The sequence below is a fragment of the Lissotriton helveticus genome, chromosome 2_1 (genome assembly GCF_964261635.1).
Source record: "Lissotriton helveticus chromosome 2_1, aLisHel1.1, whole genome shotgun sequence".
Classification (NCBI taxonomy): Eukaryota; Metazoa; Chordata; class Amphibia; order Caudata; family Salamandridae; genus Lissotriton; species Lissotriton helveticus.
In genome coordinates, this window is record NC_136059.1 from 625,403,375 (window position 1) to 625,419,026 (window position 15,652).

Consider the following 15,652-nt stretch of genomic DNA (forward strand, 5'->3'; position numbering starts at 1 on the left):
ACATGTAGTAAGACACAAAGTGACGAGCATATTTCTTCAAAGTTATTTGTGTGCATTATAAAGTGATTGACTATTATGAATACTGCAGTATAAAAACATAAAAATAAGCAGTGCAAACTGTTCCAAAACTAACATAATTCACCAACTGATACTTTCTCAGTGAACATGCATTATCCTAATGATGCAATATGGGAAATTAAGGTTACAGTCATAAAGTGACATATGCACCCAGTTTGCTTTGTAGTTCATGAGACTATCCCTTACATTCATTAATACAAACTGTTTCAATTTTCCCTTTATCCATCATTTACTCTTCCAACCTCTACATATTCAATAAGTGAGAAATTGTTCAGCACAACATACTTTTCCCATTGGTATCTCTGTTCAATAGCGTCAAATCAACCTTCCCCTATCAATTTTTTCATTGGAGACTGTTAGTCCTTGAGCTAACTATTCAATTGATGATGATGTTTGTATTCATGTAGTGACATAAACCTGTCGTTTTCACTCCTAATACTAGTCAATTTCTTTGATAGTATACTGAATAGCAAACGCATATATCAAAACTGAAATTTCACAGTTGATATTTAGCCATTCAAATAACTTAAGGCTTAATTTAGATTTCAGCAGATGGGGTACTCCATCACAACAGTGACGGATATCCCGTCCGCCAAAATGTATATTTAATAAGATATAATGGGATTTCTGTTTCGGCGGGCGGCATATTCATTACCGTTGTGATGGAGTAACCTGTCTACAGAAGTCTAAATCAGGCCCTATGTGTCTGACATACTATTCATTCAAGATGTATAAACATTTCTTCATCATTATTTATCCAAAAGGAATTCTAGTGTTTAGTTGAATATGTACTTTGCTTCTCTCCTACATAACAGTCTTATTTCATCTCCCCCTCTTTCAGCTTTCATAACATGATCTATGACATAATATCTGTAGTACCAATTTTCATTATGATGTCTCATGTAATGTTTTGCTTTGGCGTATGATGGAGATTTATTTTCTACTTCCCTTATATGTTCTGAATTCCTCTTCCTTAAAGGACAAGTAGTGCTGCCGACATATTTTAAGGCTCAAACACATTCCATGATGTAGACTACAAACAATATTTCACATGTGATTTTCTGATTGATTTAAATAAATGCCCATTTTTGTCCACAATGTCTTTAGTCTTCTTTCCAAATTTGCAAGCTTTACATATTAGGCATGTATTAAAACAATCTGCTAATTGCTCCAACCATGTAATTTGTGTTTTAATTTCAAATTGACTTTTAATTAATTTATCCTTTTAAGAGGATACTTTCCTGTAGGTGACAGATGGCATTGTTTTCCTTTTTGTCCCTAAATCTTGACTGATTAGACTCCAACCTTTACTCGTTTTTATTTCCCCCTTCCACTTCCAAGCAAGTGTTCTCTTCCTCTTGATTAGCAATCCATGTGAACTAACCTCATCGCCTCTAAACAGTCATCTTGATTGTACCACTTGATGATATCCCTTCATTGTCACTCTGATCCATTTCAGACTCACTCATTTCTTCTAAAGAGGATTGAAGTGTATTTGTTTTTTCTAGAATATGTTTTTGTTTCGTCAAAATAGTCCTAAAATGAGCCTGCTGGTCGTGCATACATAAACTCAACATTATTGACATAGGTGAAGGACAACAACATTGAAGCAGCAGGCTTCACTAAACTGCCCAGAGCGATGTATGCTGTATGTTGTTCGCTATTTTAAATCACCATGTTTTAGTCTATTTTGTGTAGCCACGCACTGGGGCTTGTGCATTAAGTAAGTGGGGGTACTCTCTTAGCTTCACTAAATTGCATTCAACAAATTCACCCTACTAACTGCAGGCAACTCTCCGGTCCACCACGGTCTCTGCACTTGACGGATTGAGTGGAGAGAGGAAGCCAGAAACAGAGGGCTGTGCAGAGGAGCCCTCGTGGGGAGGTCAACGCTCTAGTGGTTTGGCCAACAGGGCATAAAATCATCGCAGTCACCGACAGCGGAGCAGCAGGCTTCACTAAACAGCCCAGCACGATATACTCTGTATGTTGAGCATTATTGTAAATTGCAGTGTTTTAATCTATTTTGTGTAGCCATGCACTGGGGCTTGTGCATTAAGTAAGTGGGGCACTCTCTTAGCTTTACTAAATTGCATTCAACAAACTTACCCGACTAACTGCAGACAACTCTCTGGTCCACCATAGTCTCTGCACATGACCGATTGAGTGGAGAGCGGAAGCCAGAGGCAGAGGGCTGTGCACAGGAGCTATCTTGGGGGAGGTCAGCGCTCTAGTGGTTTTGTCCAACAGGGCATAAAATCATCGCGGTTGCGGAGGCGCAGCGGGGCAGAAGGCTTCAAAAAACAGCCCAGCACGATGTACGCTGTATGTTGAATATTATTTTAAATTGCGTGTTTTAATCTATTTTGTGTAGCCACGCACTGGGGCTTGTGCATTGAGTAAGAGGGGGCACTCTCTTAGCTTCACTAAATTACATTCAACAAACTCACCCGACTAACTGCAGGCAACTCTCCGGTCCACCATGGTCTCTGCACACGACCGATTGAGTGGAGAGAGGAAGATAGAGACAAAGGGCTGCGCAGAGGCGCCATCTTGGGGGAGGTCAGAGCTCTAGTGGTTTTGGCGTACAGGGCATAAAATAATCACGTACGTGCCACTGGCGACCTGAGGCACGCCTAAGGCAAGCCCATCTGCACCCGTCCGTGCCTGAATGCTGCCAGCTGGAAGGAAATGCTGCTCGCAGTGGGCCAGGTATAGTTATGTCCCCTCTATTCTAAAGAGGCGCTACTAGAGCAAAGAGTGAATGCACCGGGCCAGAGATGCATGCTGAAATCTGCTATGGACAAGTCTATGTAAACTACTGCCCGCAATGTGACTGAGCCATAGGCCAGCAGCAGCAAAGATAAGCCCCTTTCAGGTCCCATCTTCCAGGTCAGCAAGTACTCAGCAATCAGACCCCCAAGGAAAGCAGGCGCAATGAGGGAGAACAAGGAGCTATTTTCAAAGGTCTGTATCTCAATGCCAGATCCATTCCCAAACACACCACATAAATATGGGGTATTTTAGGTGATATGAAACCAGATATCTGCTTGTTCACAGAGACATGGCTTCACACTCAATCTTCTTCTGCACTGGCAATTGCCTTTCCTGCACAATATAAGGTAGTTAGATCTGAACGAGTGGGCAAGAGGGGAGGAGGTTTAGCCATAGCCACCCGTACAGCTCTCCATATAAAAATCTTGGACACTATTTCCACACCCAGTATGGAATTAATGATATTTCTAATGGAACCGACCCATGCCATGAGGGTGACAGGAGTGTTAGTCTACCACCCGCCTGGGGAAAGTAAGAAATCTTTCTGTACAGCAACTCTTGCTCCTTACATTTTGCAAGCAGATTAATTCTTACTCCTAGGAGATTTTAACCATCATTTAGACATGACAGAGAACTTAGATTCTGCAAGCCTATTAGCAGCCATGGAATCCCTAGGTCTTTTTCCCAAAATAAGCAGTTCTACACACACAGCCAGACATAAGCTGGATAACTTCTTTATTGACATCAAGGAGGTCAGGCTAGAAAACCCTCTAGAGCTAAGCTGGACTGGCTATTTGGCTCTGGGCTTCTCCCTGACTATCTGGCAACCATCAGACAAACCTCTAGGGCGTAGGAGTTCTCGAAGAGCGTGGTGGAAGGTGACCCCAACAGCCTTTAGCGTGGTATTTTCCCCGCTGTCGCTTGGCAACTGCATTGACAGTAACACTCGTCTGCAGTTACTAGAGATGTTGATAACAGAGGCCTTTGATATTATTGCACAAATGAGGTCAGTTATAGTTCAGGATGTAACTGCCCCAGCTCCTTGGTACTCAGAAAGCCTGAACGCAGAAAAAGCCAACTGCAGAATCAAAGAGCGGAAATGGCGGAAATCAAAATCGGAGGGGAATAAGCTGGTATACAAAGCACTGCACAGAACATATCTAAAGAATTGTAACATCGCTAGGAGATCTTATCTAGGTACATGAATCACAAAGGCAAAATATTCCTCGAAAGAGCTCTTCAAGATTCTTAAAGAGTTTACCAATCCTACAGTGACACATCTGTTGCTCCCACCCACTCTGAAATTATGTGATGAGTTAACTGTTCATTTCATTCAGAAGATTGACCAAATCTATAACTCCTTTGATCTTGAAGAGGAGGAGAGGCAATGTCATCTACCTCTGTGGATTCCCCCTCCCCTAGTCTTGAGACCTTCTCAACCATCACAGTTGAACAAGTATTCCCACTGCGAGCACCTAGCAGGTCAAGGTCGGCGCAGATGTAGCCCCCCCCAAACTATCTCTGATCTGGCACGGACTCTATCCCTCCCAATTACGGAAGTATGCAATTTGTCACTGGACCTTTCTTGGTTTCCCTTGAAATGGAAGCAGGCTTTTATTAAGCCACTGCTTAAGAAAGCCTTAGCAGATCCCACAGACCATCAAAACGATATACCAATCTCACTTTTTCCGTGTTGCTCAAAAATCCTGGAAACTCTGGTTAATCGACAGCTTTTGGGTTACCTGGAACAGAATAAACTGCTCAATACCTCACTGTCAGGTTTTCGAGCCTGTTACAGTAATGAATCTGCTCTGTCAGAGGTGACGGATTCAATAAGAATGCTATTGGATGAGGGCACTCTGACGATGTTGGTCCTTTTGTACCTGTCGGCAGCCTTTGACACCATCCCTCACAGAATCCTTTTGGAAAAGCTACCGGAGATTGGTGTCAGAGGACCGGCTCTAAAATAGATGCAAAGCTTTCTGTCCGACAGATCACAATATATACAGCTGGACACATTTATGTCCCAGACAACATCTGTAGATAAGGGTGTACCATAGGGCTCCATCCTAAGCCCCACTCTATTCAATATCTATGTGTCTTCCATGGCCACTATCATCTGATCATCCTGTTCCAAACAATTTGCTATGCGGACAGCTGAACTCCAGTAAAACAGAAATCTTGCTACTGGGGAGAGCTGAGGAGTTATGGTCCTTGGAGTGGTGGCCTGCAGAACTGGGTGAGGCCGAACACCTAATAAATGGGCTAAAAATCTAGGTATTATAATAGACAACAGATTGTCTATGGAAGAGCATGTCAAAACGCTCTCAGGTAAATGTTTTGGCCTGATGCGTGTGCTGCGCAAGATCTTCCCTTGGATTCCCCTCTTTTCTAGAAAGGATCTCATTCAGGTGCTTCTGGTCAGTAGACTAGACTATGGGAACTCTTTACTGGTAGCGATCAGTGAAGATCTGTTATCAAGGCTGCAGGTCATACAAAATACAGTAGCATGTCTTGCCCTCAAAAAACCTGCATGAACACCATCATTGCCTCTGCTACGAGAATTGCACTGGCTCCCCATTAGGAAAAGATCAATTTTTAAACTCTTATGCCTGGTATTTAAATCTCTCCATGGGTTAGGCCCGGCATATTTAACAAAAAAACTAGCATGGTATACCCGAGGGCTTCAGCTGAGATCCAGCAGTCAAAAGCTGCTTTGTCCCTGAAGAATCAAAAAGGTCAAGATGGGGCGGCGGTGCTTTCTCCCATCTAGCCCCGAAACACTGGAATAGTCTGCCAGAAGATATCCAGGCATGTACCAATCTGGCACAATTCAAGTAACGTCCTAAAACCTGGCTATTTTAATAAGCTTCGTTCAACCATACTATCACTAACTGCTTGCCTCCCGGGCACCGAGAGATCCCCCAGGGGAGGATTTGTTGCGCCATACAAATATTAAATAATAAATATTAAACACTTCCCACATTCCTGTGACCACAGTGGACATCTTTGTAAAGTGATAATGGACATGAAAGCTTTTCCCTAAATAATAATTAACAGCATTGTATCACCATGGATTGAAATATGAACATAAAGTAAAATGTTACTAATTACAAAACTATAAAGCATAAAACGCAATTTGTATCCAAAACAAATGTCATCCAAAAAACGTTAAAAATACTAATTAACTAAATGAAGTGTGCCTATGAAAGCTTTGTAGGTTTTCTCTGGCACAGAGTTATACCTTAATGTTGTCCTTCACCACTGTCAATAATGTTGAGTTTATGTATGCAGACCAGCAGGCTCATCTCGGACCCAAGATCAAGGCAAAGGGCAGAAGCCGCTTGTTTTAATAAACATAATTTGCTGAATTGTCGAGGTGCACAAGCATCTTTCTATCCATGGAAGTACTGGAAAAGGTTCATGGATATATATATATATATATACAAACTTGTCCTAGCACGAGCATGCGAGTAGTACTGAAGAAAACTTTTATTTCCCCATGACGTGTTTGAGCTCTCGTGAGCCTTGATCACATAGGGCCTGATTACGACTTTGATGGTGCAGAGCTGGGTTCGCCCTGTCACCAAAATCATGGTCAGGCCGCCCGCTAGATTATATATACAGTACTGGATAGTGGTATTGATCATTGGGAAGGCGCCCTTGGTCACTAATTGTTTTTTTGGTGCTAGTATTTCTGTGGTGCTAATAAGAGGAGAGAACCACCCACCTCTCCTAACTTCTACAGTCTAGGCTGCAACACAAATATACATAAAGTTCCCTAGCACATGACAATAGTATAATGTAACAGTAGTACGGTTTAGCGGAGTGGGTGGGGCCACGTCAGCCAACGGACATGCGCAGCACCACGGAGGTAGTGCTCACGACGGCCGTTGGTCGACGAATGCATCAAACGGGTTAAGCCTGTCCAATGTTGTGGCATTTCTCTTCTTACCGTGTTTACTATTTTGCACTTTATGCACTTTCTCCACCACATTTTAACACTGTCCTGCTGTTATTCTGCTACAATTCTGCTGCCACTTTGCACTTTTTTAAGCACCTTATTTACAGCTCAAGGGTGGATGATCTCAAAGTGCATTAACATATTATATTGTTAACCACTTCGCTGCTGGGCCTTTTCCCCCCTGTGCTAAGCCTTTTTTTTTGCTTGGGGTAGTTCTCGCTTATGCCCTTTTAACTTTATGAACCACATAAGGTATCCACACCAAATTTGCGCTCTTTTCTTCCAACATCATGGCGATTCTAAAGGTACCCAGGGGTTGTGGATTCCTCTGGAGGGGACCCAGAAATTAGCCACAAATCTAGCAAAAGTTTGTTTTTGGGGGATACTTGGAAAAAGGGGCTACAGATAAAAGCGTCTGGTTTTTTTCCCTGCAAATGGTATCAACATAGGGGATGCGGGACTGAAATCACCATTTCCCAGCTTTCAGAGACAAGAAGACATTTGTCAGAAAAACAAAATCTTTTTCACAGTTTTGGCATTTTTTTGTGACATAGCCTATTTTTCCTATTTTGTGTGCTTTCAACCTCCTTCCAGTTAATGGTAGAAATGGATATGAAAGTAATAATAGATCCTTGAAAGCTATACATTTTAGAATCCTAGACAAAATTATGAATATAGCAAGGGGTCATTTGTATAGATCCTACATGGTTTCTTTATATAAACTAACAGTTGAATATAGGTAACAGTGAAAATTAGCCTTTTGTGTATACGTTTTCACCTGTAACTTCTTCTAATTATGACAGCTGTTTGAAATCAATATACTGTTACATTCTGGTTGTGGGGATATATAGGACTTGTAGGTTCACCAAGAACCCGACGAACCCGGAGCCAATAACTGAGCAGTGTCTTGAAATGGTTTATTATTATGTACCGGGTACATTGCAATTAATTTGGGAAAATATAAACATGGAAAAATCGGTATGAAAGACACCTTTGTATTTCTGAAAATGGAAAAAATATAAAGTTTAAAAACAGTAGATATTTGCACATTTACGAAATTGTGAGTACCCATACTGCCATGAGAATTATATTTCTTTTTTCAAAATGACTTATTTTTTACACATTGTCATTCATTTGGAAGGCAGAAATGCATCGATACGTAATAACAGTTCTACAATTATGTGTTATGCTAAGTCTTCCGATAAAAATGTTACCTCACTTGTGTGGATAGGCCTCGTGCCCGCGACAAGAAATGGCCCAAAATGCAACATGGACACACCACATTTTCACAGTGAAAACTGCCCCTTTTTTTGCATAGGGCCTAGTTGAAGATTTTGAACCCTAGCTCTGCTGGCACCAGGGAAAACTAGCAAACCTATACATTATTGAAAACTAAACACCCAGGAAAATCCAGGATGGAGTGACTTGACTGGCTTTCATCAGATTCTGTTACCCAGAATCCCTTGCAAATATTAAAATTTGTCCAAAAAAACAAATTTTCCTCATATTTCTGTGGTGGAAAGTTTGTGGATCCGCAGAATTCCCCCCCACCCGCATTCCCCAATGACTTCGGAGAAAAATGGTACCTCACTTCTATGGGTAGGCCTAGTGCCAGCAACAGGAAATGAGATACAACTGATTTTATAACAAAAGTTGAGGGCATCCAATTCGATGAAGACACACAAATTATGGGCACACTAGAGGTGAAGTAGTGTGGCTCACTGGTTAGAGGCGGCAGACCCGAGAGCAGAGGACGGCCCGGGACCAGGGTTCGATTCCCGGCGCGGCAGGTTTCTGGACCAGGGTCAGCGGACTCGATAATTCTCTCGCCTCGGTGCCCACTCTGATCAGCGATCACACTCGGCAACTCTGGGCATTAGCTTGCCTCATCTTCACTAACGGCCCCACCAGACCGCCGGGGATGCCTGGTCTCACCCTGGAGATACCCATTAAGGGACCATCTCTCAGGGAAGCCAGGAAGGGTTTCGCAGCGGTCGAAGCGCCTTGGGACCCTACGGGTAAGTAGTGCGCTATATAAATGCCTATACATTTACATACATTTACATTTACATTTTACATGTTACATCTTTATATACTCAAATCCCACAAGACGAAGCGCTTGAGGTAATGGAGTTATATCTGGAGTCTAGGCAAAGACCACATAGGGTCCCCTCATCCTTCATTATCTCATTTGCTGAAATTTCCCTCCGAAGTAATTACTTCAAATTTGAGAACGAATTCTTTGTACAAGTCAAAGGTACGGCCATGGGCTGTCCTTATGCACCAGAAATGGTGGTTCTGTACATGGCTCAATATGAGGAGAGGTTTATATACAGCAATAACCCCTTTTCAAGCAACATCTTACAGTGCCTAAGGTACATAGACGACGTCTGGCTCCTGTGGCAGGGGAGTCAGACCGAGTTGGACCAATTCTATGATTGGGTCAACACACGTCATAATGACATCAAGTTTTCAATTCAAACCAGTAAAAATAAGATTACATTTTTAGACGTCTCTGTTGGCTTTGATGATCAAAAACTCACTACATATTTGTACAAAAAAGTAACTGACAGGAATACAACTCTGCACTACAAAAGTTCACATCCACAGTGCTTAAAACAGAATCTTCCGTATGGTCAACTATTACGGATTAGAAGAAACTGCACTGAATTGAGTGATTTTGACATGCATGCGGATTTGTTTTGTAAAGAAATGTTAAGGAGGGGGTACCCTAAGAAACTATTGAAACATTCGAAGAGAAGAGCTAGATTCACCCCTAGAGAGGCCTTATTGGAGAAAAAGACCAAATCTGATTTGGATACACTTGTGTGTGTGACAACGTACGGGCCTCACACAAACAGGTTTAGACAAATCATTTTGAAGAACTGGCATTTACTCGAGAATTTGGAAAATCCAATGCCCAAACCCATTTTTGCAATGAAGAAAAATGTAAGTGTTGGCCAACAATTAATAAGAGCTGACAGCTATATTCCCAAACCAAAAAGTAACTTATTGACGCAGTGGAATTTACCACCTGTAATTGGACATCACAGATGTGGTAACTGCGTTGCCTGCCCCACAACTGTTGAGGGTGAGGTGTTTGAACATAATGGAGTTAAATGGAATCACAACAACTTTACAAATTGTAAAACAAAAAATGTTGTTTACGCAGTGCTATGCCCATGCAACAAAATATATATCGGGAAAACATGTCAACAAATAAATGTGAGGATCACGCAACATAGGTCAAGAACATTTTTTGTCCTTGAATCATGGTGAGAATGACTTTAAATGGACTATTTTGTTTGTGATTGATCCCAAATCCGGCTCGCCTTGTACTGAAAGTGCTTTATTGCGCAAGGAGGCATATTTGATTATGAAGTTTGACAGTATAAATAGAGGTTTGAACGTTATGAGTGAACTCAATAGAGTTTGATTTGGTTATATTGCATTTAAAACTTTATAGGTCCTTGACCGTGGATTTGTTGGCTTTATCGGGTTTTTACAGGTGGCAAATGGTTTGATTATATTTGATACAACACCCGTTTGCCAATATAATTGATGATGGGGACCACAAGTTCCACAATGCCTGGCCCCAAGCGGCAACTAGGCTCTGCCCCCTTAAGTCCGATCACGTGGTTAATGCATCCGCTAAAGCAGGAAGGAGAAGGTTTGCAAGCTCTCCCTCTTATGCGGTACGAGTGGAATATGTAAACAAACACGTAGCTTCTTCTGAAAAGGTGAGCGTTTTGTCTACTCTGGGCTCGTAATTTACACGCTTATGGCAAAGATGTGAGTCCGCCCGTTTGCTCCGACCTTACAAAAATAATGTCCTCTCTTTTACAGAGTCCAAAGTTGAATAGTCTGATGAAAATAAAGTCTTCTTGACCCTAGTTGTGTGGAAATAAGAAGTAAGTACAGTAAGCATGCTTTCTTTCACACTGTGGCCATGAGGCACTGAATTATTTACTCGTTCTGATAAATCCTCCCGTCTTTTTAGATCGCGGTAAGCCCAGTACCGTCACCCGACACACTGAATGTGAAGTCGTCTAATACTGCGCTCCGCAAGGAAACTTTCAAGGTAGTTTTAACATCTCAAAACGCGTTTATAATGTGACGCACCCGTTTTTTCCCAAAAGGCCACTAAGTCTCATATATTTTGTTGTAGAGCGGCGTGCACTGCTTGAATTAACTCAATAGTTGAAGTAACTCCATGCTGGGCAATCGCCAGGTATGTTGTCCCTGTTATAGATAATGACGTGCGTTGATATGTCGAGTTAGTGGGAAGCACAACTCATTTTTTGCATTTGTTTTTTTATTACAAACAGTTGGCCCTTATACAAAGATTTATCCTGCCCTGATGAGAGTCCGGCAATTATTAAAACCGGTACTTGAAACGCGTCGGCCACCACATAAAAGTGTTGTTTGATCCTTTGGACAACCAGAATTTTGTAAATATTTATCTCCTTGAATGTGGGGATCATCATGTGTCGTTTAAATGTGAAAACTATGATTTAAAAATAACGTATCACAACTGTTTTGTCATTTATTCATGTACATATCACAATTGTTGTTTGTTTCATTGATTGTCTTTTTTATTGCACTGATTCATTGTGATTATATTTGTACATTATTTCATTTATGTATTTTGTCTTAGTGGATATAACTATAATGAGACTGTCTATAATGATACTGTCTGTTTAGTAGATTATGTGTTTTTTCTGTTGAACTATTTAATATAAAGAGTAATTAAAATTGAATTTGGCAACATTGATGGCCAAGATAAACGTATTAATTTTCGTTTATTCCTTGTATTAGTTACATATTTAAATAATTGGAGATGTAGGTATTTATTTAATTGTTTTTGTTTACAGGCCCTACCTAGCCTCTTTTCTTTGGGCCAAACCCCTTACTTTCACAGCAACAGGAAATGGCCCAAAATGCAACATGGACACACCACATTTTCGCAGTGAAAACCAAACCTTTTTTTGCAAAGTGCCTAGCTGTAGATTTGAACCCTAACTCTGCCAGCGCCTAGGAAAACCTAGTAAACCTATACAAGTTTTGAAAACTAGACACCAAAGGAAATTCAGAATGAGTGACTTGACTGGTTCTCGATAGGTTCTGTTACCCAGAATCCTTTGCAAACCTAAAAAATGTGTGCCTAAAAAAACACATTTTCCTCACATTTCTGTGGTGGAAAGTTATGGAATCTGCGTGGACCCACAAAATTCTACCAACCCCATGTTTCCCAAAGTCTTCCAAGAAAAATGGTACCTCACGTCTGTGGGTAGGCCAAGTGCCCACAACAGGTAACGGCCCAAAATGCAACGTGGACACACCACATTTTCACAGTGAAAACCGACCCTTTTTTGCAAAGTGTCTAGCTGTAGATTTGAACCCTAACTCTGCCAGCACCCAGGGAAACCTAGCAAACCTATACAAGTTTTAAAAACTAGACACCCAGGGAAATCCAGAATGGGTGACATGACTGGCTCTCACCAGGTTCTGTTACCCAGAATCCCTTGCAAACCTAAAAATGTGTCCAAAAAACCAAATTTTCCTCACATTTCTGTGGTGAAAAGTTATGGAGTCTGCATGGATCCACAAACTTCAACAAACCCTGCGTTTCCCAAAGTCTTTCAAGAAAAATGGTACCTCACTTGTGTGGGTAGGCCTAGTGCCTGCAACAGGAAATGCCCCAAAATAAATAATTCATAATATTCTAATGCCAAATACAACTAAACTCAGGGAAAATGCAGGATAGTAAACCATAATAATTGAATATTCTAACTCCAAATCCAAATAAACTCAGGGAAATCACTGGATAGTAAACTATAATAAATAACTATTCTAATTCCTAATTCAACTTATCTCATGTAAAGCGCTGGATACTAAATATTATTAATTAAACACTCTAACTCCAAATTCAACTAAACTCCAAAAAAGCGCTGGATAGTAAATCATAATAAACTACTATTCTGACTCCAAATACAAATAAACTCATGGAAAGAGCTAGATTGTAACTCATAATAATATACTATTCTAACTACAAATTCAAATAAACTCAGGGACAGCGCTAAATAGTAAACAATATTAATTTACTATTCTAACTCCAAATCAAACTAAACTCATGGAAAGCGCTGGATAGTAAACTATAATAATTTACTAATCTAACACCAAATACAACTAAACTCAGAGAAAGCACTGGATTGTAAACCATATTAATGTACTATTCTAACTCCAAATTCAAGTAAACTCAGGGAAAGCGCGGGATAGTAAACCATAATAATTTACTAATCTAACTCCATATCCAACTAAACTCATGGAAAGAGCTGTATGGTAAACACATAATAATATACTATTCTAACTACAAATTCAAAAAAAAGAACACAGGGAAAGTCCTAACTTCATAAACAATAATAATTTACTATTCTAACTCCAAATCCAACTCTTTTCATGGAAAGCACTGGATAGTAAACCATAATAATTTACTATTCTAACTCCAAATACATATAAACTCATGGAAAAGGCTGGATAGTAAACCATAATAATAAAATATTCTAACGCCAAATAAAAAATAAATCCGAGAAAATACTAGATAGTAAACCATAATAAAGTACTATTCTAACTACAAATACAAATAAACTCAGGGAAAGAGCTGGATAGTAAACCATAATAATTAAATATTATAACTCAAAATCCAACTAACTCCTAAAAAATGCTGATAGTAAACCATAATAAATTACTATTCTACCTCCAAATACAACTAAACTCATGGAAAACACAGGATACTAAGCCATATAAATTACTATTCTAACTCCAAGCACAAGTAAACACAAAGAAAATACAGGATACTAAACCCTGAATCTTTTGTATTCCAAGTCAAAAATTAAATTAACTAAAATGAATACATAAATAATACTACCACATTTTGTTATATATTTTTTTAAAACTAAGTTTTAAAAAGATATATTATTAAATGTAATATTTTTTTCTAAAATTCTTTTAACATTTATAAATATTTCACAAATACTATTACATTATAATTATTAATTATTCATACATTTTCCAAAATAATAATAATGCTTTATTACACAATACAATTTTATAATATGTTTCCTTTTTTTAAATTTCAATCTACATTTTTTAAATTATTTTAAAATGTTAACATTATTAATAATAAATTTCAATTAACAAACTTAATTATAATTTCACACATTATTTAATTTGTTTTGAAAATTTTAAAGTATAATAACATTTTTAATTGTTTTTTTATTCAAAACTTACTAAATACAAAATAAATCTATTTAACCTTATCAAAAATATGTTTCAAATTACTAAAAATAAATAATAAACATAACATTTTTAAATTACTACCCACCCTTATCCCCTATAAACCCAACATCACTCTCCTAAAACATATACAAAACAATAAAATATTTTACAATTTAAACATTCTTAAATTACTACACACCCTTATCCTCTATAAACCCAACATCACGCTCCTAAAATATATACAATTTTTAAAAATATTGCACATTTCAAAACAACATTTTCAAATTACTACCCACCCTTATCCCCTAGAAACCCAACATCCCGCTCCTAAAAAAATATACATTTAATTCTAAATAAATTATTAAAAAATATATAATTATTAAATTATTATAAATTTACAAAAAAAAACAAAAATTTCGACATTAAAAAATGACATAAAAAAATCATTATATCAATATTACTAACTTATATTTTGTTAACATAGATATTTTCTACATGGATATTTTAAATATCGATATATAAACTAACAATAAAATTTTATATTTTTAATCGTTATCATTTACCTCGATATTTAACACCAACGATACTCTTACTTCAATATTCATGCTTATCGATATTTAAACGTCGATATTCTATCTCTGCACCACTAAACATGCAGCAAGATCACCTTATTGGGTGCTGCTTGGATTTTCACTTACTTTCATGCACACTTCAAAAAAACTGTGTTCAGAATTTGAGTCCGTAGTGAAGTCTACTGGTTGGCCTTTGCTGTACTAGTTGTAGAAATGTTACCAGAGATTAACAGTTTTGAAATTCATCCTACTGTATTACTGACACTTTAAGACCTCAATTTTCATTCCTTAGGAATACATGCGTATGCTTTCTCGAATTCTGACCACTATTCATGTTTCCAGCATGTTGGCAAGATAGTATCCTATTCAAGAGTGAAAATTCCATCATGACCTTAGGTTTTTCCTGCGTTTAGTAGTAAATAGGTTGTAATATGTCCATCGGTTGACTTTTAGTGCAGCTACATCTTGTAGCAATAAACTAGGATGTAATTGGCTATATTTTTAATCAGGCCATGACATTTTGGTGACATTAAGAAAGAAATGCACAAGACTGAATTTCTTTTTCCCCATTTCCTGCGGAAATCAGAAAATATGACATCTGCTGTATTTTATTGCATAAATTACTCCAATGTACATATGAACAGTTGGCTGAGCAGGAAATAACTGTTGTGTCGAAGTCACTGACATCGATGATATTCAAAGGAAGGTTATTTACTTCTTTGCTATGTTATTTGTCCACCCATGTATTGCAGGCATACTAAAGGTAAATGAGAGGAAATCTCAAAATTCCTTAAAAATAAATTTCCCTTAACAACATTTAATTGCCTGCACAATTGCCCTTATTTTCTCAATTTCTGTTCCATGTATTGCAGGAGGAATACATTAGTAGATGGGGCATGCTCACTGTTAGAAATGGGGGGTCTCTATTTGGCAGAGGTAGGTACCTTTGTCCAAGTAGGGACACTTCTTCCTAGTCAGGGTAAGG